Genomic DNA, 24,166 nt, shown 5'->3' on the forward strand with positions numbered 1-24,166 from the left:
TGTAATACCGGTAATGATATTTCACATGTATACGCAGAGAAAGATCGGTACGTCTTATCATGCCATGGCCAACTTAAAAACACTATCGGAAAATTATCTATCACCCCTCGGGGGGATATTATTTCCGCAAAAACAAAAAAATTATTTAAAGTTTACCACTCAATGAAAATTAAAAACCAAAGACAAACTCAAACCATGAAAATGCCAAGTTTGTTAAAATATTACCAATATTTAATGACGACGAAGGACGGACGGACAAACACCAATTGTTTAGTTTAAAAATGTGCGGCACGGCAAACTTAGAGATGTGTGTAAAAAACGACAAAAAGTAAACAACGCGTTCAGCATTCAAAGAAACATCTATACGTAGTTGTTGTTTTTGTGATATGGTGACTTTGTGCTACGGCATTAAATATTTACATTTGGACTTCTGTGAAACAATCACCAACCGACCAAGTAGTGATTGTCGGATTGTCGTTTGTTTGTTTTGTGAAAATATCAAAAAACAAGTTTTTTCTTTTGCTTGGTTACACATTTTGTTTATTTTTGTGGATTTTTTGCCTCTTGTGCCACAAATTGTTCATTTATTTTAAAGTCTCGTTAACAAATTAACGCAATAAATGTTAAACATAATAGTAGGGTGGATCCAGTGTTGTCATTTTGGGAAGTTATGGAAATAACGATTTGTGTAGATATTTGTTGCTTTTACTCCCATTTATAACTGATCGGGAAACATGATCCATAAAGCTTAGATTTCTGAATAGCGTAACATTCTAAATCGATTTTTGTGTAATTTAAATAGTTCGGGAACGGAAAATGGAAAATACGTCATAAAAACTGAAACAAGTGTCAAAGTCGGCGTACCAGACGCCGGCAAACATTTTACTGTTTTTTTACACGCTCAAATTTGTCGAGTAAAAAGTTTTTAAAGAGAGCGTAATTCAGCGCCATTTTTGTTTAAAGAGAAGTGAACATTTTACAACTTTTTGTGTACGGGAACGATTTTTCGGGTAAAATAGTAACAAAAATTTTTGCTTAAATCGTTGTTGTTGTATGCCTCATTCTGGCCTAGTAATGTGCTATTTATATATTTAGTCTTTTCATATTTCTCTCCTGTCGTCGCGTGGATGCAAATGACACGGGTTTTAAGTATTTTGTTTTATAGGGATTATAGTGTCCAAACTTCATAAGTTTGAACTTAGAATATATATTTGGAATTAATTTTAAGTACATTTAAGTCCTACCAAAATCTAACTAAATTTTTATTTCTATTGTGAATTACATCTACTTTGAACTTGATAACCATGAATTGTACTAATTTACGTTAACATAATGTTAACCGTATTATCAAAATGTACGTAACATAAAAACTACACTTCCTAGGATGTAAGACTGGCTAAGCTCGTTCACTTGGCCTACATTCCTACAACGGTGAACAACTACCATTATTGTATTAATAAACTCACTGAATTGCCTTTAAATCTATTGGTCATTTTGAATTATTATTGTCGCAAGCTGATTTTACCAAGATACCATCTCCTCTTTGTTCATCATCATCATTGGGTTTGGTGCTCCTATTATTTACAGTCCACAAATTAAATAGAGGTCTGGAGGCTAATTCTCTGAGGTTCCCTTTGTATCGTCTAATCTACCCCCTCCAAACGTCTTCATGGTCCATTCGCCGAAAAGAAGAACAGACAAACAAAATCCACAACCCACTCAAAAAGGAGAGAAACAGAGGTAAATGCGATAATGCAACTCCACAGTAAATCAGTCTAAGCGGTTCGGTAAGCATTACTACATGCACGTGTATTACAATTTTTGTGATTTGCAGAAAATGTAATTGAATGTTAAATTTGGGAAAAAGAACGGAAAAATATAATAGAGACAAATACGTGTGATAAAAATTTGCCATCAGCTTTGCAAACTTGAATGTGTCCCGCTTGTAAAAATATTAAAAATTGGTTCCCAAACGTGCTTAAAAATTGCATCAAAGAAATCCCGAGTAATGAGAAAAAAATTGCATTTTGTAGCCCATTTAAAAAGTGAGAAAATCATAAATCATTAAGGTTTACAAAGTGAGGTTATGTGTTTACATAGAATGTCGTAAAATCGTATGTATGTATATAAGAATCAACTTCTCCCATGTGATCTCACATATCTTACATACAAATATACATATAAAGTGTACATAATATACAAAGCCAAAAGAAGTTGGAAGAATCAGATCAAAAATTGAGTGTTTTTTCTAATTTGCCATTCTCAGTGTAAAGTTTCATTTCTCTTTTGGTCCAAAAAGTAGAGACAGTATGGCTAATTACAATTGTTAAATTTAACTAAAAGAAATTATGGTGCTTAATTTCTCTTTAAAAAAAAAATAATTTCACTCTAAATCGAATTTCGTTCGAAAAAAAAAACAAAAATAATAATAATAACTCAATTTTCGGATAATCTTTATCAGCAATACACTGGAGGTAATTCAACATATCATTTTTCAAACATCTACTATATTATGTAAACATCTGCTATATTATTTGGCTACAAAAATATTTCGAACAATATCTCAACAAATTCCATTGCAAAGTTGATTATTACCTCTTTGGGTACGACGAATTCAGATGAGTGTTTACACAATAAGAGAAATTGTTTGAGAGAGTAGTAAAAAAAGCTGTATCGTGCTCTTTTATTGTGATATATATGTGGCATTATTCGAGTGAAAATACTTATGTAGCATTTACACTATCCAACTCAATATGACTTGGATTGTTCTTTATATTATTGTTATATACATAACAACCAAGAATACCATAAACATAGATTAAAACACATACTTAATCTGGAAATCATTTACACATAAACTTTTTAATTGAATTCTCACCGCCAAAAAAAAAATCATTCTTGCAAAATTCATTATCTCATCGTTATGTTTAAAGAGGAATAATATAGAAAGGACTTATCCCACCATACAAACATCACAATTTGCTCTAATAAAGCAGTGGCATTTCATTTAGTGTTACTGGCAAAGGTTTACAATTAACCTCGACTTTAAACCATTTGCGTTTAGTCAAACTATATTGCTTACTTCAAATTGAAGGGCAACTGATAAACTCTCCTATACTCACAATATCAACCTATATATTTTAATACAAACATATATTTCTTGGAAGAAATTGAAATTTTTTCTTTTATGAAGGTGTAAAATTAACCTGTACTGGACGAAATAACGTTCTAATTTATGTTATCTAAAGGAATTATCCACAATTTTCTCACAAACTTATTTATTATCTTATTCCATACCACACCATTGGTCACCGGTTGGGTTTATCGGGTTATTTAACACATTCCTATCCTTTATTTGAGACAAAAAGCTAATTTAAATTAGCAAAATATACTCACGAGTCCGTTCGAAATTAAAATTTCAAAATGCCAACAGATCCCACTACGCTTACTGACACTAGTTCTGACAAAAGATCCACTGATTCTACTTCGGGTCAAGGTACTAGTAAATCAACTTTAAGACCATCTATAATTCATGAAAAATTTCTTTTTGACTGTGATCATTTAATCAGCTTCTGCAGTAAGTTTGAGAAATGTGATATCACAGATCAAACAGACTCCATTTTAGGAATAAAACTAGAAGATTTGGAAGCTAGATGGAAAAAATTGCAGTCAGATTATGAGACCCTTATGATCGATCCTGAGTCGTCGAACACAAAAGATTTCAAAGAAAACGCGAAGGTCAACTTCGAGGTTTGTTCAGAAGCATATTATGCGACTCGTGCACAAATTATTGACGTATTGCAAATTTCTGGATGTTTAGGAAGACAGAGCATGTCTTCCCAATTTCCTCCCCCAGTTTCTCAAAATGTTCAATGTTCAAACACCTCAAAGAATCACATAAAAGTTCCCCCATGTGATACTGACATTTTTAATGGAGGCTACGAAGAATGGCCGTCATTCCGTGACATGTTCACGGCGGTCTACGTAGACCACCCAGAACTCACAAGTGCCCAAAAACTATATCACTTAAGGAACAAAACGAAAGGTAGTGCAGGGGCCATTGTTAAGCGATACCCACTATGTGATGCTAATTTTGAGCTCGCTTGGGGTGCTTTGAAAACCCGATACGAAAACAAGCGTGTGTTGGTTGATAATCAATTAAAAACACTATTTAATATCCCTACAGCTAATTCTGAAACAGCTGAATCAATTCATAAAATTCATTCTTCTGTTAGTGACTGCTTGAGCACACTTAAGTCGCTGAACATTAAAGTAGATAGTTGGGACCCCATACTCATATATCTAATATCTACCAAACTTCCTGATGAAACCCTTGCCCTATGGGAACAATCCCTAAAATCGCACAAAGATTTGCCTAGCTGGTCCCAAATGGACGACTTCCTTAAAAATAGATTCGAGGTAGTAGAACGAGTATCAAGTATTAGTATAACGAAAGAAAGGCACAGTATGCCATCGGCTAACTCATACAAAACCAAAGTCCAGACATACTCTTCCACTGAAAAATTGCATATACATTGTCCTCTTTGCAAGGAAAATCATGCGATAAAATCATGCCCAGAATTTCGAAAGTTTGAGCCACAAGAAAGAATTGATTTCGTTTTTAAAAATAAACTATGCAATAATTGTTTATCGGATTCTCACTTAAAATCTAAATGTCGAAGTAAATATTCTTGTTCGACTTGTAAGAAACAACACCACTCTTTACTGCATCTTCCCAATAAAAATAATTCTCTGAAACATGAAAATAACAGTCTCAATGTTGAAGATAAATATTTAACATCGCCCAAATCTCAAAATTCTCAAGTTCAAGCCAATATTTCACACAATAATGAAACCATTTTACTACGAACTGCTCTTGTTCAAATTGAACATAAAGGCGAAAAATTTACAATTCGCGCCCTAATAGACCCCGGTTCACAAAGAACATTTTTGTCAGAGAAAATTCGAAGCAGGTTGCAGATACCGTATCGTAGATCTCATTTTAACATATCAGGTATTGGTGGTATTGCTCAAACTGCTGATAAAGAGTGCAGTCTAAAAATAGTGTCCACAATCAGTGATTTCAGTTGCACAGTCAATGCTATCGTTCTATCAAAGTTAACAAAACGATTTTCAGTACCCTACTCAGATGAACTTAAGCGTATGAGTCTCGCAGACCCGAATTTTAACAAATCTGCAAACATAGACCTCATACTTGGAAACGATTCTGAGAGATTTATAAATCTGGAGGGAATCAAGAAGAACGTATGTGGCGATGTTTCAGCGTATAATACGATATTTGGTTGGGTTTTAAGTGGGCCGTGCAAAACAGAATCTGTGCACTCATTTTCTCTCAATGTAGTACCTTCAGAAAACTATCAATTAAATGAAACTCTCAAGAAGTTTTGGGAGTCGGAAGAGATTAGTTTTCCTCCACCAATATCTGCCGAAGATAAACACTGTGAAGAATTTTTTACTCAAACTGTGTCTCGACAAACAGATGGTCGATATGTGGTTCAGTTACCATTTAAAAAGGAGTTCCCTAATAGTGTTTATCTTGGTTCATCTCGTTTTTCAGCTCTTGCACAATACGTGCGTATGGAAAAAAATATATCTAAAGATAAAAATTTAAACACTGAATACAATGCAGTTCTTAATGAATACATTTCCATGGATCACATGGAAGAAACATCCTCTACCGAAATTATCGTGAACGACAAATACCATTCATACTATCTTCCGCATCATGCGGTTGTTAGGCCTGACCATAAATCCACAAAAGTGCGAATTGTCTTTAACGCATCTCGTAAGACTAAATCCGGGTTTTCATTAAACGACGTTTTATACACGGGACCCACACTTCAAACAGATTTGATTTCTACCATTCTCAACTGGAGAAAATATAAATATGTTTTTTGTGGCGACGTACAAAAAATGTACCGCCAAATCATAGTTCACCCCAAAGATAGAGATTTTCAAAGGATTCTCTATCAAAATAGTGAAAATGGTCCCATTAAGGATTTTCGATTGAAGACGGTCACATTTGGCTTAAATTGTGCACCGTTCCTTGCCATTCGAACCCTTTTACGACTTGCGTCCGATTCGGCAGCTCAGTATCCTACAGTCGCGTCAATATTACGCAAAGAAACGTATGTAGATGACATACTGTCTGGTGGATTTTCTGTTGAGGAAACCATTAATTCACTAAAATCGTTAAAGGAAGTTCTCAATTCCGCTGGTTTCCCCCTTAAAAAGATAACTGCCAATAATATCAACTTATTATCCCATCTACCCCCAGAAGATTTATACGATTTAGATTTTCTTCGGTTTCACGAAAATAGTTCCACAAAAACTTTGGGCATTAAATGGAATGCCATCAAAGATTCCTTCGCTTATACACCCTTTTCTATACCCGAACATGCAAATGTAACAAAACGTCAAATTTTGTCCGCAGTAGCACAATTGTTTGACCCTGCAGGATGGATAACCCCTGTAGTTATCAGAGCAAAGATGCTTATGCAGCAACTTTGGCTTGAAGGCATAGGCTGGGATGAAACGGTTAGCCAAGATTCTAATGAAAAATGGAATAACATTGTATCAGATTTCTCTCATATTGAGTCCATTTCAGTCCCAAGATGGATACAGTACATGCCAAGCAATCATATAGAATTGCACGGGTTTTGTGACGCATCCAAGGGTGCTTATTGTGCCGCCGTATATGTCCGCTGTAAGAATTCACCAAATGCTACAAATTCATTGGTTGGTAAAAGTAAAGTCGCTCCAATTAAAACCATTTCTATTCCAAAATTGGAATTAATGGGGGCTTTACTTCTATCTAAATTAATCAAGTACGTCATGACAATCTTCACTTTTAATAACTCCCCTATAACTCTGTGGACTGACTCCTCTATTGTGTTAGGTTGGTTATCAAAACCACCATGGACTTGGGAAACATTCGTGGCCAACCGTAGGTCACAAATTCATGAATATACCCCAGGGGCAAAATGGAGACATGTGTCCACAAGCGACAATCCTGCAGATATTGGCACTCGAGGCTGCAGTACCCAGGATTTAATATCGAACTCGCTCTGGTGGAACGGACCATCATGGCTGAATACTCCCGAACTCTATTGGCCTAAGATCAAACTATTCAATTGTTCCATAGGTAAACAACTTGTTGAAATATTACACTCAACTTCCGATGAAGATGACATTCTACAAAGATTTTCGTCATACTCAAGGGCCCTTAGGGTCATCTCTTATGTTTTCAGATTTTTCTTTTGTACACACAAAGTATACAAGCTGCAGTATAAATTTGACTCAATCAATTTAACTTTGAAAGAGTTAAATTCTACAAAAAATAGACTCATTTTACTATCGCAACGTAGATTCTATTCGGAGGAATATGACTCTCTTTCCAATTCTATACCAATTTCTAAAAAGAGCTCATTAATAGCTCTAAACCCATTTGTAGATGAAACACGAATCATGCGTGTAAATGGACGTTTAGCAGATTCATCTATTCCGTATTCTGAAAAGTTTCCTATTATTCTCCCTGGAAACTCAAAACTATGTAACTTATATTTGTCACATTTACACACATTTCTAATGCACGCAGAGTGTAATTTAATGTCAAGGTACGCACAAACTGAATTCTATATCTCACGCCTGAAACGCCGAGTGAAAAGCATAATACATAGATGCAAAGTATGTATTTTATATAGACAAAAATCATGCCATCAAATTATGGCCCCATTACCAGAAGAAAGGTGTAGTCTAACACCACCATTTCAAGTTACCGGTATTGATTTCGCCGGTCCCTTTGAGCTCAAAAGCTCAACTTTGCGCAAATGTTCAACCACCAAAGCATACGTTAGCGTATTTGTATGCTTCACAACTAAAGCCATCCATCTTGAACCCTGCTCGGAGCTATCAAGCGCTGCCTTTGAGGCGGCATTTGCTCGTTTCGTCGGAAGGCGGGGGCTCCCTCAAAAGATTTTGTCGGATAATGGTCGTAATTTTCTGGGTGCTAGTAGATCATTATTGAAACAATTCACTCTATTTTTGAAATCCACCTCACATGACATTGCACGTAAGTACGAAACCCATGGGTTTGAATGGAAGTTTATTCCACCCCACGCACCCCATATGGGCGGCCTGTGGGAGGCCGCAGTCAAGAGTTTCAAGATCCATTTCAAAAAAATTGCAGGTGCGCACAGATTTACATTTGAACAGTTCTCTACAGTACTCAGTAGAATTGAGGGTGTGTTGAACTCGAGACCAATCTCCGCCTTTTCGGAAGATCCCGCAGATATAACTGCATTAACACCGGGACACTTTATTAAAGGTTCACCCTTAATGGCATTGCCAGAACCTAGTTCCCCAAACTTGTCACTCATAAACAGGTGGGAAAAACTCAAGGCTTTACACCATCAATTTGCGATAAGATGGAAAGCTGACTACCTTAAAGCTCTACAAAAACGTTACAAGTGGAAATGTGCCACTCCCAATCTACAGATAGGTGATTTAGTAATAATAATTGACGATATGCTCCCACCCAGCGAATGGCGTCTGGGAAGAATTGAAAAAACCTACATGGGTTCCGACAAAAATGTACGTGTGGCAGACGTACGTACTGCAAATGGTATTATCAACCGCCCAATAGTAAAATTATGCTTCTTACCGTATTGTGATACACCGGAAAAGGAATAAACTGCTACATTTACAAACAATTATAGTATTGGCATCCTTTACGACTGTAAAGCATGTCATCGAACAGTATTAATATCTCTTTTAATATTTCCAGATCAAAATCGAACGATAATCGGTACAAATCCGACTTCTACAAATGCAAAATGTGCAACAAATTTCACGCCTTGAGTGCCTGTCCTAAATTTCTTCGAATGACGCCAAAGGAACGAAACAGATATGTACTTAAAAATTTATATTGTGTCAATTGCCTTGCACGAAGCCACAGGTTCCGAGATTGTAAATCCAAATACGTATGTTGGAAATGCGGCAAATATCATCATACGCTACTCCATCCAAGTCAGAAGCACAATCAGAAGGATAAACCCCAAATTACTATTTCCAAACAGGAAACAACGACACAAGGACCTGATAACTATATATTATCGGAAGCCATACGATCCCTTGCATCTGTACTATGTGTAACACATCAATCCACTACTTTTCCGGCCGGGCGCCATGTCCAAACTTCATAAGTTTGAACTTAGAATATATATTTGGAATTAATTTTAAGTACATTTAAGTCCTACCAAAATCTAACTGAATTTTTATTTCTATTGTGAATTACATCTACTTTGAACTTGATAACCATGAATTGTACTAATTTACGTTAACATAATGTTAACCGTATTATCAAAATGTACGTAACATAAAAACTACACTTCCTAGGATGTAAGACTGGCTAAGCTCGTTCACTTGGCCTACATTCCTACAACGGTGAACAACTACCATTATTGTATTAATAAACTCACTGAATTGCCTTTAAATCTATTGGTCATTTTGAATTATTATTGTCGCAAGCTGATTTTACCAAGATACCATCTCCTCTTTGTTCATCATCATCATTGGGTTTGGTGCTCCTATTATTTACAGTCCACAAATTCAATAGAGGTCTGGAGGCTAATTCTCTGAGGTTCCCTTTGTATCGTCTAATCTACCCCCTCCAAACGTCTTCAATAGTAATTTTTATCCTGCTGAGTGATAAGGTATTTTTTACATCCAGTCTTTAGTTTAACTAGGGTTTATTCATTTTTATACAAAACTAGCGGACCCGGCGAACTTCGTCTCGCTATTAAGGAATAAAATTTCATACAAAAACTCAATTTTCGATTTTTCCAATTTTCCGACTTTTCCAGAGAGATTTTCCAAAATTTTCTTCCGTAAAGACCTTCTCCTCGAAAATACGAATAACTGACAAAAAATTTTACAGAAATCGGCCCAGTCGTTCTCATTTTATGAATTACTATACATTTTTTACACCATTTTTATATATATAGATGTTTCTGATTTAAATAATGGTTTTAGACCCCAAGACGTTTCAAACGATTTTGAGTTGATTTACGATAACTTTCGAACAGATGAACTGATTTGGTCAGAATTGTATAGCTCGTAATAGAGCTCGTAAAACTTCTCTACAAGTGGTATCTTTGGACATGCCGTTTGGACTCGGCGATAAATTGTAGGTCCCATATCATTGAGCTAATATGAATCGGCGTGCATTCATTGATGTGAGAGAAGTCCCCTTGTCACTTGTGGGATGTTTGTGGAACAATTATTAATATTTTGTCCAAACTTAGATCATGTTTAAAGGTCCACGACTTCAGGTATCTCCTCCACAGATGTTATAATTGTTCTCTAAAATTATGCGCAGTATAATATTCCGTAATATTTCTTCGATACATACATAGATTAGCTTTTAATATGTTCCTCTGGGTACCAGTCACAAAAAGAAAAATATATATAATAAAATAAAACAAGTAAGCAAGTATCAGTCAGCTGTGCTGATATATACGCCACTGACCAAATTAAAAAAAAAAAACAACGACAACGACAAACCCAACAAAATAATTATGCCCCATATAAAATATATTGATTTTGTATCATCAGTTTGCTCTAAAATATCTAGGTACCGTAATGTGATACCGTTTTTAGTAACCAAACTTCGTGGTCAAGGACTCGGAGTATTAAACTAAATATGGAAGAAATTTTTGAAAAATTCTCGATCAGAGTGTTTCTTTGCGCACGTATCTATTTGAGCTAGCAATTGACACTTGGGTATAAAAAGTTTCTTGTTGAAAAATAAGAAACAAGGGAACTGATGAAGATCTGTGGCGAGATCTGAAACTATAGTATTCCCTGCCGTACCCCTTGGTAAACATCGCCAATTTTTTCCCACTAATAAACTAAAGTTGTTTTAATAAAATATTAAAACAACGACTATGGGATTAAGTCTGACTATTTTGAAAACCAAAATAGAAGTCGTCATCCCAATAGCCGTCTTGCACAATAGCCGGCAAGGTTTTGAAGCTTTTGGGCCAATATCTCAGGAAGTATTGACTTACTCCAGAGAAAAATTGTACCGTGGTAAAGGAGGCCGCTAGGATAATCTACTGAAAAAAGAATCAAAACAATGCGAGAGGAGCTCTTAAACTTCACTTTTTCCGAATTTTGTGTGGGAGGTGCCCGAAGGAGTGGACCGATATAGTCCATATTCAAACCTGATACATGACTGCATGAAATAATACAATGTTCAAAGTCTGCACGAATCAGAAACTCACTGCGAGAATTATCTTGCTGATTTCCCATTTTGGTTGGTGCTCTCAGGGCTTCTTGGAGCTTTTAGGCCAATATCTCAGGAAGTATGGACTTCGCAGGTAAAAAAAATTTACCGTCGTAAAGGCAGCCGCAAGTACAATCTAAGGAAAGAAATTCAAAACGATCCAAGAGGTGCTCCTAAACTTTACTTTATCCGAATTTTGTGTAGGAGGTACCCGAAGGAGTGGACCGATATAGTCCATATCCCAACCCGATCTATATCTGGAATGAATAATACGATGTGTAAAGTTTGGACCAAATCGATTGCTCTCTTCGGGAGTTATCGTTGACACCATTTTACAGAAAAATTGTGAACTTTTGTCGGGGAGGTACCAGAAGGAGTGGGCCGATATGGACCATCTTCGAACTTAAACTAAGTTTGGACAAACTATTACGATACCCAAAATTTGGTTCGAATCGGTTGATCTGTTCGAGAGTTATGGTGCGCACCAGCCAGCCAGACAGAAGGACAGACAGGGTTAAATCAACTCCAAATTGTCTGAAACAAATTTCGTCCAAACATACTTGGGGTCTAAACCCGTTATTTCTGTGAGCCACATATTTGGTGGCATCAAAGTGATATACCCTTTCTAGCCTAAATGGTATTGACATTCCGTATTATTGCCCTAATAATAACACTGTGACACAAAATGGAACTCAAAGTCTAGGGGTGGAAAATTTCTTTTGGATATTTCTGAACCAAAACCGATTAAATGCCGAAAAGGACAATGAAAACGGGATAACAAAATCGATTAGTTATCAAAGAGAACCGTACCTGAAATCTTCTGAGCAACATTTTTGTAGAATACTTGGATGCTGAAAAATCTCATCTTGTGGTACTTTCAGTACGGTTCAAGAAATAGAGGACGGAAAGGACATTAAAAACATTGAGTTAGAAGAATGAAATGTTCTACAAAAATATTCGCCAATCGATTTGACTGAAGACATGTCACCTCAAAATGAAGCTACGACAACGCCAAACAGATATATGGAGCTATTTTCCCAAGTATTGTAGGGAAAAAAAAAATTAAAAACTTCATCGCGCGATATCTCAGAAACTTGACCAATAGCGAAAATTTCCTTTTGGGTTCTTAGTATACTCATCAAGGGCTTTCATCTCCAAAAGAAATTTTCCACCCCCCCAAAAATGCTGGTGCACAGTGTAATTAACCAACTTTGTACATCGTAATAGTTTTTTAAATTTAAATCAATTTTGAAAATGGTGTATAAAGTTTAAACATTTTGGTTTAAGTAGAAGTTACAGGTCGCAACTTCTACTTAAGCCAAAATGTTTAAGGATTAATTCTAAAGAAAACTTCGGATAGATTTCACTGTTCTTAATACAACAGTATAACTATTTTCTTGAGGTTCTTACCAAAAATTATTATTATTAACATAGGTCAATGTTTTGACATAGCTCTCATTTATAAACCGAATCTAATCGAATTTAGGCATATTTTGAAAGCCCCTAACAAATTATTAGCTGAAAAAATTAAAAAAAAAAATAAATATAAAATAAAAAATATTAGCTTAAAGTTATATTTTATATCATCATACGGAAACTGTGATTGTAGCGTTAAATGTTGACGAAATATAATGGTGAATATGAATCAAGAAACTAGCGGGTTTTCAGCTGATTTTAAATCAATAAATTTTATATACATACAGTCAGGGACAAAAGTTTACATACACCCCCTAAATCTCGGGTATTAGGATTAGTAGTGATTTTTATGAAATTCCAAGTATGCAGTTTTATTTCTTCTCAATAATAAACAATATTTAATAGAACAAAAGTATATTCCATAAAACAAATAACGGTGAATTTTACAAAAACCTAAAAATGAAGGGAGGATGCCAGAGGATTGTATCAGACCATATTACAAGGCAATTCAAGGCCTTCTATATGTAATTTGCACCAAGAATTCCGCGGAATCTATTAACTTCCTGAGAAATCTGATGAAAAGCGGGCATTTATCGACGTCCAAGAAGTAATATTTTGCAAAAGAACAACTCCAAAGCTTTCTAGGGTCTCAAAATTTGCAATCCGACACTAATTTTGTGGGTTTTTTAAAGTGCATTACCTAAAAACGCAAAGAATTAAGCAAGGGCCAGCTTTAACAAGCTATACAAGAAGTTTGACCTTAAATAACGGCATTTGACCCCCAAAAATTATTTTATTTTCTCTAAAATATATCTCAAACACCCAGAAGCATTCGCCAAAACAATAAAATGTAAAAATTTTGCTGTTAATTCCATAAATTGCGCGGCAATATGCATATTTCCTTGGGGTGTATGTAAACTTTTGTCCCCATCATTTTTAGGTTTTTGTAAAATTTACCGTTATTTGTTTTATGGAATATACTTTTGTTCTATTAAATATTGTTTATTATTGAGAAGAAATAAAACTGCATACTTGGAATTTCATAAAAATCACTACTTATCATAATACCCGAGATTTAGGGGGTGTATGTAAACTTTTGTCCCTGACTGTATGTAAGAACTAACTAAATTTGCGTTTGCTTATTTATACCCTGCACCACAAAGTAGGCAGAATAATATAAGTTGGGTTTGGCTCAAAAGCTTGTAACACATCGAAATAATGGCCGTCAATCCATCTTTATATACACGAAAATGACTCGACGAGCTAAATCCATCTCGATATGTGTTTCCGTTCGCCAGTCTGTCCATCTAAACTTTGTAATCACAGAACGGTACCTCCCTATTTCCGGTATTTTGAAAATTGTGGCCTAAATATTAAACCGAAATGGCTGAAATTTGGTATTTAGTCTTCGTTGTATACTCCAATCTTCCCGCAGAAACTTGTCGGTACAGGTTCACGCCTTAGTATAGCCGCCATAGAATGGTACCTGGTATGATGAAGGTTGTGGTCTCAATATTAAACCGAAATGGGTAAAATTTGGTACCTAGTCTTCGTTGGGGGTATAAAACTGTTTACCAGAAATTTTTGGGTATTTGGTCTTCATTTACCGGGATAGGTCCACGCCTTATTATAGCCACCATAGAACGGTACTTCACTATTTCCGGTATTTTGGAGGTTGTGGCCTCAATATTCCACCAAATTTGGTATTTAGCAAGGCCTACAGAAGGTCGGCCATTCAGAGTACTGCTAACAACATTTGACAACGAACATTATAGATTGTTCATTATTGTGATTTGATTTCCTTTGTATTTTATGTCACAATAATGTATTTGACAGCAAACTAAATAGTCAGGGTTAACTAGTTTGGGCTGAGTGTCCGACTGTATAGACTGTGGTATTTAGTCTTCTTTAAGTCTAAAAACTTTCCGCCAGAAATTTGTAGGTATTGATCAGCGTTTTGATATAGCCCTCATGGAGCGGTACGTCCCAAATTTCGATATTTTGAAGGTTAGCCACATTGTTTTACCGAGCTTGCTGAAATTTGCTATTAAGTCTTTTTTATAAACCAAAGGAAACTAAGTGTTCCACTTTACTTCAATACAATCCGTGGTGGAGAGTATAACAAGTTTTTCCACTCTATTTCACTATTAGAGTAAACTCTTACTCTATTTTGAACATTTTGACTCCCATTTTTATTTCTTCGACAAGGAGTAAATGAGAGCGCTGCCACAAGAGTGGGGAGTAAACTCTTTGTACTCATACTTGTTGAGTACTCCCACTCGCGAGTATTTTTCACTCGCAAGCAAAATCGTGAAAATCGGAGCTCTGATAGAGACGTAGAAAAAGACTCTTAGCTATCCCAATTTCCAACTTGTCGAATTTTATTCCCCTGGCGGATATCTCTACTTCTGTTGGGCTTATTTCAAGAGAAACCGTTAATAGTGAAGTGGTAGCCTGAGCTTTAAATTAATTCCTAATGTGTTGGTGGTTAAATATCAGAATTACTGATAAAGTCCGCAATATCAATATTTTGAAATTTCTATTCTGATGACAAATATCTCTACTTACTTCATTTTTTTTATTTATTTTATTACGACTGAGTTAAACTCATCAAGCAATAGTTTTTGACTTAAATGGCTAAATCCATGGGTGACATCCTTCCTTATGGTGACGGAGTTTATTTGCATACGCCTGTGCGTGAAGTTTTATTTCGTCATTAATCGAATTAATTTTAAGATCTCTATGTAGATCAGAATTTCTGACGTACCAAGGTGCTTTTACTATGGTTCGTAATATTTTATTTTGAAGCTTTTGGAGCTTGTTTATTTCACGTTTATTTATGCAGCCACATAGTTGAATCCCATATGTTCATATCGGTTTTATAATTTGATTATATATCAAAATTTTATTGGTGATTGTGACATTGGATTTTGTTGAAAAAATCCAGTTCAGTTGGTTCATCTTCAGCCTGATTTCTGGTATTTTTTTCTTAACGTGTTCTTTCCATCTTAGTTTTGTATCGAGTGTCATTCCTAGGTATTTTGCTGTATTAGCGAATAGAATTTTAATGGTGCTTATGAATATTGGAGAGGGTTGTGGTATATTTTTATTCGTAAAAAGCATGTGTATCGATTTGTTTTCATTAAGTTTCATTCTCCATAATTTAGTCCAAGCCACAACCTTGGATAGGGCATTCTTAAGCTTGTTTGTCGCAATTTCTTCTGTTTTTCCACTTGTTAATATTGCTGTGCCATCAGCAAAAGTAGCGATTGTTGATTCAGCTGTCAGTGGCATATCGTTGGTATATATGAGGTATACAAGGGGACCTAGAACACTGCCTTGGGGCACGCCCGCCCTTATTGGTTTTAGTGAAGAATACTCTAGCTCAATTTTAATTCTAAAGTAACGGTCCTCTATAGTTGAATGTCGTTGTCGAAATCCAAATTGATGCATAGGAATTAGATTTCTCGTTTCAGCTATTTTTATACCCTCCACCATAGGATGGGGGTATATTAAGTTTGTCACTACGTTTGTAACTACTCGAAATAATAATTGTAGACCCCACAAACTATATATATTCTTGATCAGCGTGCAATTCTACATCGATATAGCCATGTCCGTCCGTCTGTCCGTCTGTGGAAATCACTCTAGCGTCCGAACGGATTGACGTAGGTTGATGAAATTTTGGGAAAATATGTTATATTTACGTAGGACTTTTGGTATTGAAAGCGGGCTATGTAGGTCCACGCTTTCGTATAGCCCCCATACAAAATGACGCGTGACTCGTCGTCGTTTTAAGGAAATTTTAAGATATTTGGCCCATTTTACCACCAAATTGGTTGTAATTTGGTACTTTGTGTCTCCAGAGGCCAAAAAATATTCTTACCAAAGTCGGGTTATATAGGTCCACGTTTTGGTATAGCCCCCACATAAAGTCCCATATAAAGTACACGTCATTTTAATATATTTTGAATGTATTAGACCCATTTGACCACAGAATTGGTTGTAATTTGGTATTTTGTGTCTTCAGAGGCCAGAAAACATTCCAATCAAAGTTGGGTTATATAGGTCCACGTTTTGGTATAGTCCCACATAAGAGCCCTTATAAAGTACGCGTCATTTTAATATATTTTGAATGTACTAGACCCATTTGACCAAAGAATCGGTTGTAACTTTGTATTTTGTGTTTCCAGAGGCTAAGAAACATTTCTACCATAAAATGTTTATATAGGTCCACGTGTTGATATAGCCCCCATAATACAATATCTCCCGATTTTCGATATTTTGAACGTTTTAGCCCCATTATCACACCGATATGGCTGAAATTTGGTATTTAGTCTTCTTTAGGCGTATAAAACTTTCCCCCAGAAATTTGTAGGTATAGGTCCACGCCATCATATAGCCCCCATAGAACGGTACCTTCCGAATTTCGGTATTTTGAAGGTTGTGGCCACATTAATCCACCAAAATGGCTGAAATTTGTGGTGGAGGGTATAAAAAGTTCGGCCCGACCGAACTTAACGCTTTTCTTACTTGTTTTAATCTTGAAGCTAGAACTTTTTCAAAAATTTTAGACAACATTGGAAGCAATGATATTGGCCGGTAGGATTTTAACTCATTCGGTGGTTTACCAGGTTTCTCTACAACAATAACTTCAGCTATTTTCCACTGTAGTTGCACATGTTTTAGCCGGAAGCATGCGTTAATTATATAACAGCTTCCCCATAGCTTTTTCGGTAAATTTCTTTATTATCTCTGCGGTGATTAAATCATATCCCGGAGATTTTTTATTGGGAAAATCTTTATTAATTACTCGCGTTATCATTTGAAGTGGTTGAGTATCAATTTTATTAACAAATTCTACATTTTCTATGGTTGATTGCCTAGGCAACGGGGTAAAAATGGTTTCATAGTAGCTTGCGAAGAGCTCCGATTTATCTTTATCACTTCTAATCCAGTTTCCCTGATTATCTTTTATAGGAGGTATTTTTGGTTTGACTTGATTTACATGTTTTGTGGCTTTCCATAAACTATAGTTACTCTCTTTTTTTGAAGTAAGGTCACTTAAGTACGTCGACATATTCTCGTTGTCTATGTTTTTCATCATAGATTTAAGTTCAGAGGTCAGTTTATTTAGCTTTCTTTTATTTTCAGGAGTTCTGGATTTTTGCCATAACTTCCTGGCTTTTCTTTTAGCAGATATCATATCTCTAACTGTTTTGAGGTAACTTTTATAATTAAAATGTTTAATAGAACTCGGAGGTGTGCTTTCCCAGCAAGACTCTTGTATAGCTTGAATAAATTTTTCCAATTCTTCATCAATTTCATGATTTGATTTTAGGGAGACATTTAGACTTATTTTCGAATCGAGTAACATTCTGAATAAGTTCCAATTTGTTTTATTGGAACACAGTTTAGAATTTGTTAGTTTCTCAATAATACTGTCTCCTACCGTCATTATGAGAGGAGAATGATCAGAGGATAATCCTACATAGTTTTCTATATTTATGTAGAAATCTTGAATGTTGTTTACAATAAAAAAGTCTATTAAATCAGGAATAAGATCTGAGTTTGATGTAAGTAGGCTCATTTCCCGATACTACTCTGCACGAGTTGTTCCTTATGGACTTATACAATTCGCTGCCTTTTGGTCTAGTAAGTCTAGATCCCCACAGTTTGTTTTTTGCATTAAAATCTCCTCCTAAGATGAAGTGATTTCCTAAGCTTTTTAATATTTCAGTGTAATCCGATTCTTTTATAACGTGCCTTGGTGGTGAATATATTGAACCAATCTTGAAGGCCTTATTATTTTTAAGGTTTATCGTGACCGTTGATGTTTGAAAAGCTTCTGTTTCAATTTTTAAATCTGTAAGGTTTCCTTTATAATCACCGCAGTTCCCCCTCGAGCTCGTTGTGAGGGATGGAGGGCGTTATGCAATGTATAGCCGTTGATCTTGGCAAATGAAGAATTAGTGAAATGGCTTTCTGATATTAAGAGAATGTCAATCTTTTCTGTGTTTAGGAATAATTCGATCTCATTTAGATGTTTAATGAGATCATTGCAGTTTCATCTTGCTACTCTAAAAAACGGCATTGTTTTATAAAAATAGATTTATCTTCTATTTGATGTTTTAAGAACATGTTACTCGGTAATTAAGAAAGAAGACCATCAAAGATTTGAATCTGGTGACCAGATATAAAACCCAAATTTTAGGAACGTTTTAATAAAAATGTAACTTAGGAGAAAATCTTTGCACATTTCATTGCATATGTCCAAGGCTGAGGTTTTATTTCACTTGATAATCCCAGCTAATACTTTTTAACTTGTTTTTATAAATTTCAAAATATTCAAAATCAATTTCAAACGTTTTGGTTTGTGAGGTCCCCTAACTTTATATTTAATAAACGGACAAATTTAATATTTTTTATTATTTTTTCAATTATAAAGTGCATTAAACTTTTTTATTAAAAAATAAATAAAAATTACAAATTTTAATTTGGAATATATTTAACGTAAGTATGTGTGTGTGCTAGCACACATATCAAAATACAACATGAATGAACAATAACTATTATTTATGCAAACAAAGCTGAATCATAAAATTTAATAATAACAAAGGTTAAATATTTCAACTATGTTTGCCAATTAAAATTGTTTTGAAAATAGTTAGGATTTTTTATTATTTCTTGGTAAATTTAATAATAATAAAAAAACTTATTAGCAAATTTTAAGAGCTATTATATGGAAACGTTGAACTTCGTATTAGCTCCCATTATAGAGCAACACCATGTTTCAAAATGGTATGTTGATAATTGTACCTTTCTATCATATATTTTTTAATTGTTTTATAGTTTTGCCATTTGAGAATCCAAATAACTTACATGACTAACCTTACTGGCATTCAGGTGAGGGGTGTCCTCAATATTTCAAATATTATGACAAACATCAATACAAATATTAAACATTTAAAGTTAAAGAAATAATCAATAAAATAACCGGCATAAAAAATGGTAGCAGTGAGAGGAAGAAAAAAAAACGCATAAATAAATAACTTCGCATTACTTAAAAAATAAATAAAACATTTACAAGAGGAGAAAAAATAAATTGTATCTGTCCGCCCAACTGCAGACAGACAGACAGCCAGCCATGTAGGCCTGTCAATCCGGTTAAACACACCATTTAGCCAGTTACCATTATTTGTTTTTGCTCTCGTGTCCGTCCATTTAACAGCTATTGTGAATGAAATTTTATGCGTATGACTGTCGACTGTCTGAGAATCACAGCAGCAATTCAGTGTCATGCATGTGGTATTACCGTTCCGAAAGCAAAAACTGACTAATATGGTTTGAACCAAAGAACATGGTCATAAATGTTGATTGCCTACCAAGTAGCCAAATCGGCTGCGGACAAATCTATTTTGTTTGTTATTTTTTGGTTTTCTTTTTCTTCTAACCATATTTTGAAATAAACTATTTTTTATAGTTTATTTTTAAATGTGTTTTTAAATAGCCGAATTTACGATCTGGTCTGCTCCAATTGAACAAAGTTGGTAGGCTATGGTACGCACGTATATTGTTGGTTGTGGCGTTTTACTTATCTAATATTGATCTTGAGTTTTGTTGTAGTTGTATCTTTATTTGGACAACAACATTTAATGCGTGAAAAATATATATTTCTTACGCACAAGAAGTAGTCACTTCTGAAAATGCATTCACTTTGGTTTCGTTGGTTTCCTTCTGAGATGTTTTTATAATGGGGTTGGGTTAATAAAAGTTGTTTCGGTGTTTTAGTTGCAGATTATGTTGTTTTTTCCATCACTTTATCGTGTTTGCTAAACACTTTCCGTTTAATTATGTTGTTACACATACACGTTGAAGGTTTTCTTTAACCGATTTATACTATTATCAACTGAATACAGAGAGACTGCATAGAAGTCCTTTAATGCGTTCTTTAAAAAATCTGTGGGACCTAGTTGGAAAAAGGAAGACAAAACACAAAATTCTATCCATTTCGGTGGGATAATGAAGCTAAAACCCTCAAAGTATCGGCACCGTGTTATTGGGGCTATATACTTCTGGTAGAAAGTTGTATACCCCCAGCGAATACTAAATACCAAATTTCAGCCATTTCGGTGGGATATTGCGGCCACAACCTGTAAAATACCGAAAAGCGGAGGTTTCGTTCTATAGCGATATCAAAACGTGGACCGATATATATCCTACATTCAATGCCGCTCTATGGTGGCTATATCAACGTGAAGCGATATAGCCCATTTGCAATACCAAACATCCTAGGAGTAATAAAAACTTCTATACCAAATTATAAAGTTCTGTCTTAAATATTGCGAGCTGTATCTTGATTTTAACAGACGGACGGACATACAGACATATCGAAATAGAATTTTATGAGGGTTTTTAGGTGTAGCTTGTTTTGGAACTTTCGGGCCATTACAAAAAGAACCTTGAAAACTATGCGAAGTAAACATTAAAATTGATCTGCGAACAGGCCCCACCTTGTACCAAAGCCAAAATATTTGAACTTTTGTGGGGAGGTAACGGAGGGGAGGTCTCTGAATTTTATGTAAGTTTAGAAGAAGTATTACCATGTGCAAAGTTTTGACCCCATTGTGTAATTCTTTCTAGAATTATCTTGCGAACTATCCATTTTAGTCGGTGGCCGCAGCTTTGGGGTAATTATCTTTGGAAGTATAGGTTTACAAGCTAAATTGTACTTTTTGAAAAGCATTTATGCTAACGAGGGTATATACACTTTCATCGAAATAATGGTTTTAGACCCCAAGTATGTTTGGACGAAATCCGTTTCAGACAACTTGGAGTTGATTTAGCCATGTCCGTCCGTCTGTCTGGCTGGCTGGAGCGCACGATAATTCTCGAACGGATCAACCGATTTGTTTTTTTTTTTAATATTTTGCGCACACTTAGTGTAAGTTCGAAGATGGGTTATATCGGTCCACTCCTTCCGCTACCTCCCCCACAAAAGTTCGAAAATGTTCGGAAAATTTGCGCGCACGATAACTCTTGAAGGGAGTAACCGATTTGACCCATACTTTGTACATCGTGAAATCTATATTAGGCTTAGACGAGGTTCCAATATGGGCTCAATCGGTCTATTCCTTCGGGTACCTCTCACACAAAATTTTGGATAAGTTCAGTTTAGGATCTGCTCTCCATTCGCTTTAATTTTTGTTGTAACAACTTGTATTCACTGCCCCCTATACGACGGTACACGTTTTATCAGGGGCAAATACATACTTCCTGAGAAAATAGCCAGAAATGTGCAAAACCCCCTATGACATCGTGTGTAGTGGTTGGAGCGCAAGATTAATCTCGAACGGATCTGCCAATTCGGTTCAAAATTTGGCCTTCGTTATATTTTGTCCAAACATAGCTTAAGTTCGAAGATAAACCATATCGGTCCACTTCTTCAGGTACCGCCCTCACAAAAGTTCAAAAATGTTCGGAAAAATTGTGTGCACGATAACTCTTGAAGGGAGTGACCGATGTAACCCATACTCTGCACATCCTAATATATCTAGCAGAAATAGATCAGGTTCGAATATGGACTATATTTGTCTACTCCTTCTGGTACCTCCCACACAAAATTTCGGATAAGTTCATTTTAAGACCTGCTGTGGAATCACTTAAATTTTTGTTGAAACGATTTGCATTCGTTACTTCCATTACGACGGTAAAAGTTTTTTTCAGTGGCCAGTCGATATTTCTTGGAAAAACATCCCGAAAGTTTTAAAAACCGTATTTGGCGCCCACGATAACTCTAGAACTGTTCTACCGATTTGGTCCAACATTAGTCTTCGTCATATTTTATCCAAACTTAGTTTCATGGGGCAATACCGGTCCACAACATCCGGTACTTCTCCCCAATATTTAAAATTTGTCACTAAAATGCTAGGACGATATCACTTGAATGCGGCAACCAATTTGGTCCAAATTTTGGATCTCCTAATATTTTGTCAAAATTTAGTTTAACTTCTAAAATGGCCCATATCGGTCCTCATTAAGGGTGCAGTTAATTCCTAAGCCACATTTTTGTCGCAAATTCAAATGTTTAAAAAGGGTCACAAAATTCTGAAGAGACCCTAAATAAATCTGTCCGTAGATGAAAGTTTCACTTCACATTGGCTGAGGGTATATCTCTGTCGGCAAAGACGACTGACACTTTTTTACTTGTTTCGAAACATTTTGAAATTTTTTTGAGGGATGGACTAATATGGTCTATCTTCGTACTTAATGTAAATTTGGACAAAAAATTACGAGGTGCAATGGTTGGACCAAGTCAGTTGATCCGTTCAAAAGTTATCGTGCGCACCAATCTATAAGTCAGGCGGACGCCCTGTGGGCGAAATTCAAATCGAGCGCCGCAAAAGTCCGAAAAATAACCTTGAGTTATATGAAAATTAAGGCTGCCTTATTATAAACATATAGCTGGACCCAGCAATAATAAACAATTTTGTATTTTATTGTTGTTGGCCGCTATAGCGGTACTTACATTTATCTGTGACTGCTAAATCGAATTTTGAATTTTTATTTGTTTTCGTCGTCACAATTTGTGGGAAAAATGAAAGTAAACAGTGCATAACTGTATTTTCTAATAGCTTGGATGTGCTGCTGTAAAAAGAAAGTGATTGCAAAATTTTTTAAATATTGTAAATATTCAAAAAATAATCTTTAAATATTAAGACACAATTTGTTGACTTTAAGTGTTTTATATAAAGTATAGCAAATTACATTCACCGGTATTCGCATCCGGATATTGTTTTTCTTAAAGTGCATACTCCGAGGTAATTACTCCAAAAATTTCGACGGTTTCTATTTGCAACTTTTCTTTTTATCGCCGTTTTATTTTGTATTAAAGAAGGTGCTAATTTCCGGTATCATTATATGAGGACTATACCAAAACGTAGACATATGCCTACAATTTTCGGTGGAGATGTTTTTTGATCACTGGGAACCCTAAATGCCAAAATACAGCTAAGTCGGTCAGAAAATGTAGTTAAAAACTTTAAAATACTTAAAATCGGGCAGTCGCTATATATGAGAGCTACACCAAAACGTGGATCTATGTCCTTAATTTTTTTAATTTTAACTATTCAAAACACCGAAAATCGGGCGGTACCGTTATATGGGATCATAAGAAACATATATTCAAAATTTCAGTCGTCTATCATAACTAGTTTAAGTGTTATTAATTTTTCCCCGCTAGATTTGGATTTCGCCCACAGTGAGACGGCTCCAAATTGTCTGACTTGTCTACTCGACTGAGAACAAAGCATCGCCATGTAAGGTTATTTTGTCTTAGTTCTTGGGTTATTGTTCGTTTCTAGGTATTTCTTGGTAGTGCTCATGAATGCCATGAACATTTTTAGGGTATAGCTTATCCACCTTCATTTCCTATGTATACAT

At 35.3% G+C, this 24,166-nt stretch overlaps 1 protein-coding gene across 2 annotated transcripts in view; it reads left to right on the forward strand.

Annotated features, from left to right (window-relative positions):
- The window catches only part of LOC141388856 (uncharacterized), a 225,022-nt gene that overhangs the window by 51,956 nt on the left and 148,900 nt on the right, over nucleotides 1-24,166 (forward strand). Inside the window, exon 1 of one of the 2 annotated variants that reach the window (XM_073959331.1) lies at nucleotides 1,748-1,787. The exons of the other annotated variant lie outside the window; for it this stretch is intronic. The gene's annotated coding sequence lies outside the window, so the exon portion shown is untranslated. Of the gene's footprint in view, nucleotides 1-1,747; nucleotides 1,788-24,166 lie in introns of those variants that run through there. 2 annotated transcript variants of the gene reach the window in all.

Source organism: Musca autumnalis, unplaced genomic scaffold, assembly GCF_047663935.1.
Source record: "Musca autumnalis isolate F117 unplaced genomic scaffold, ASM4766393v1 scaffold_1, whole genome shotgun sequence".
NCBI lineage: Eukaryota > Metazoa > Arthropoda > Insecta > Diptera > Muscidae > Musca > Musca autumnalis.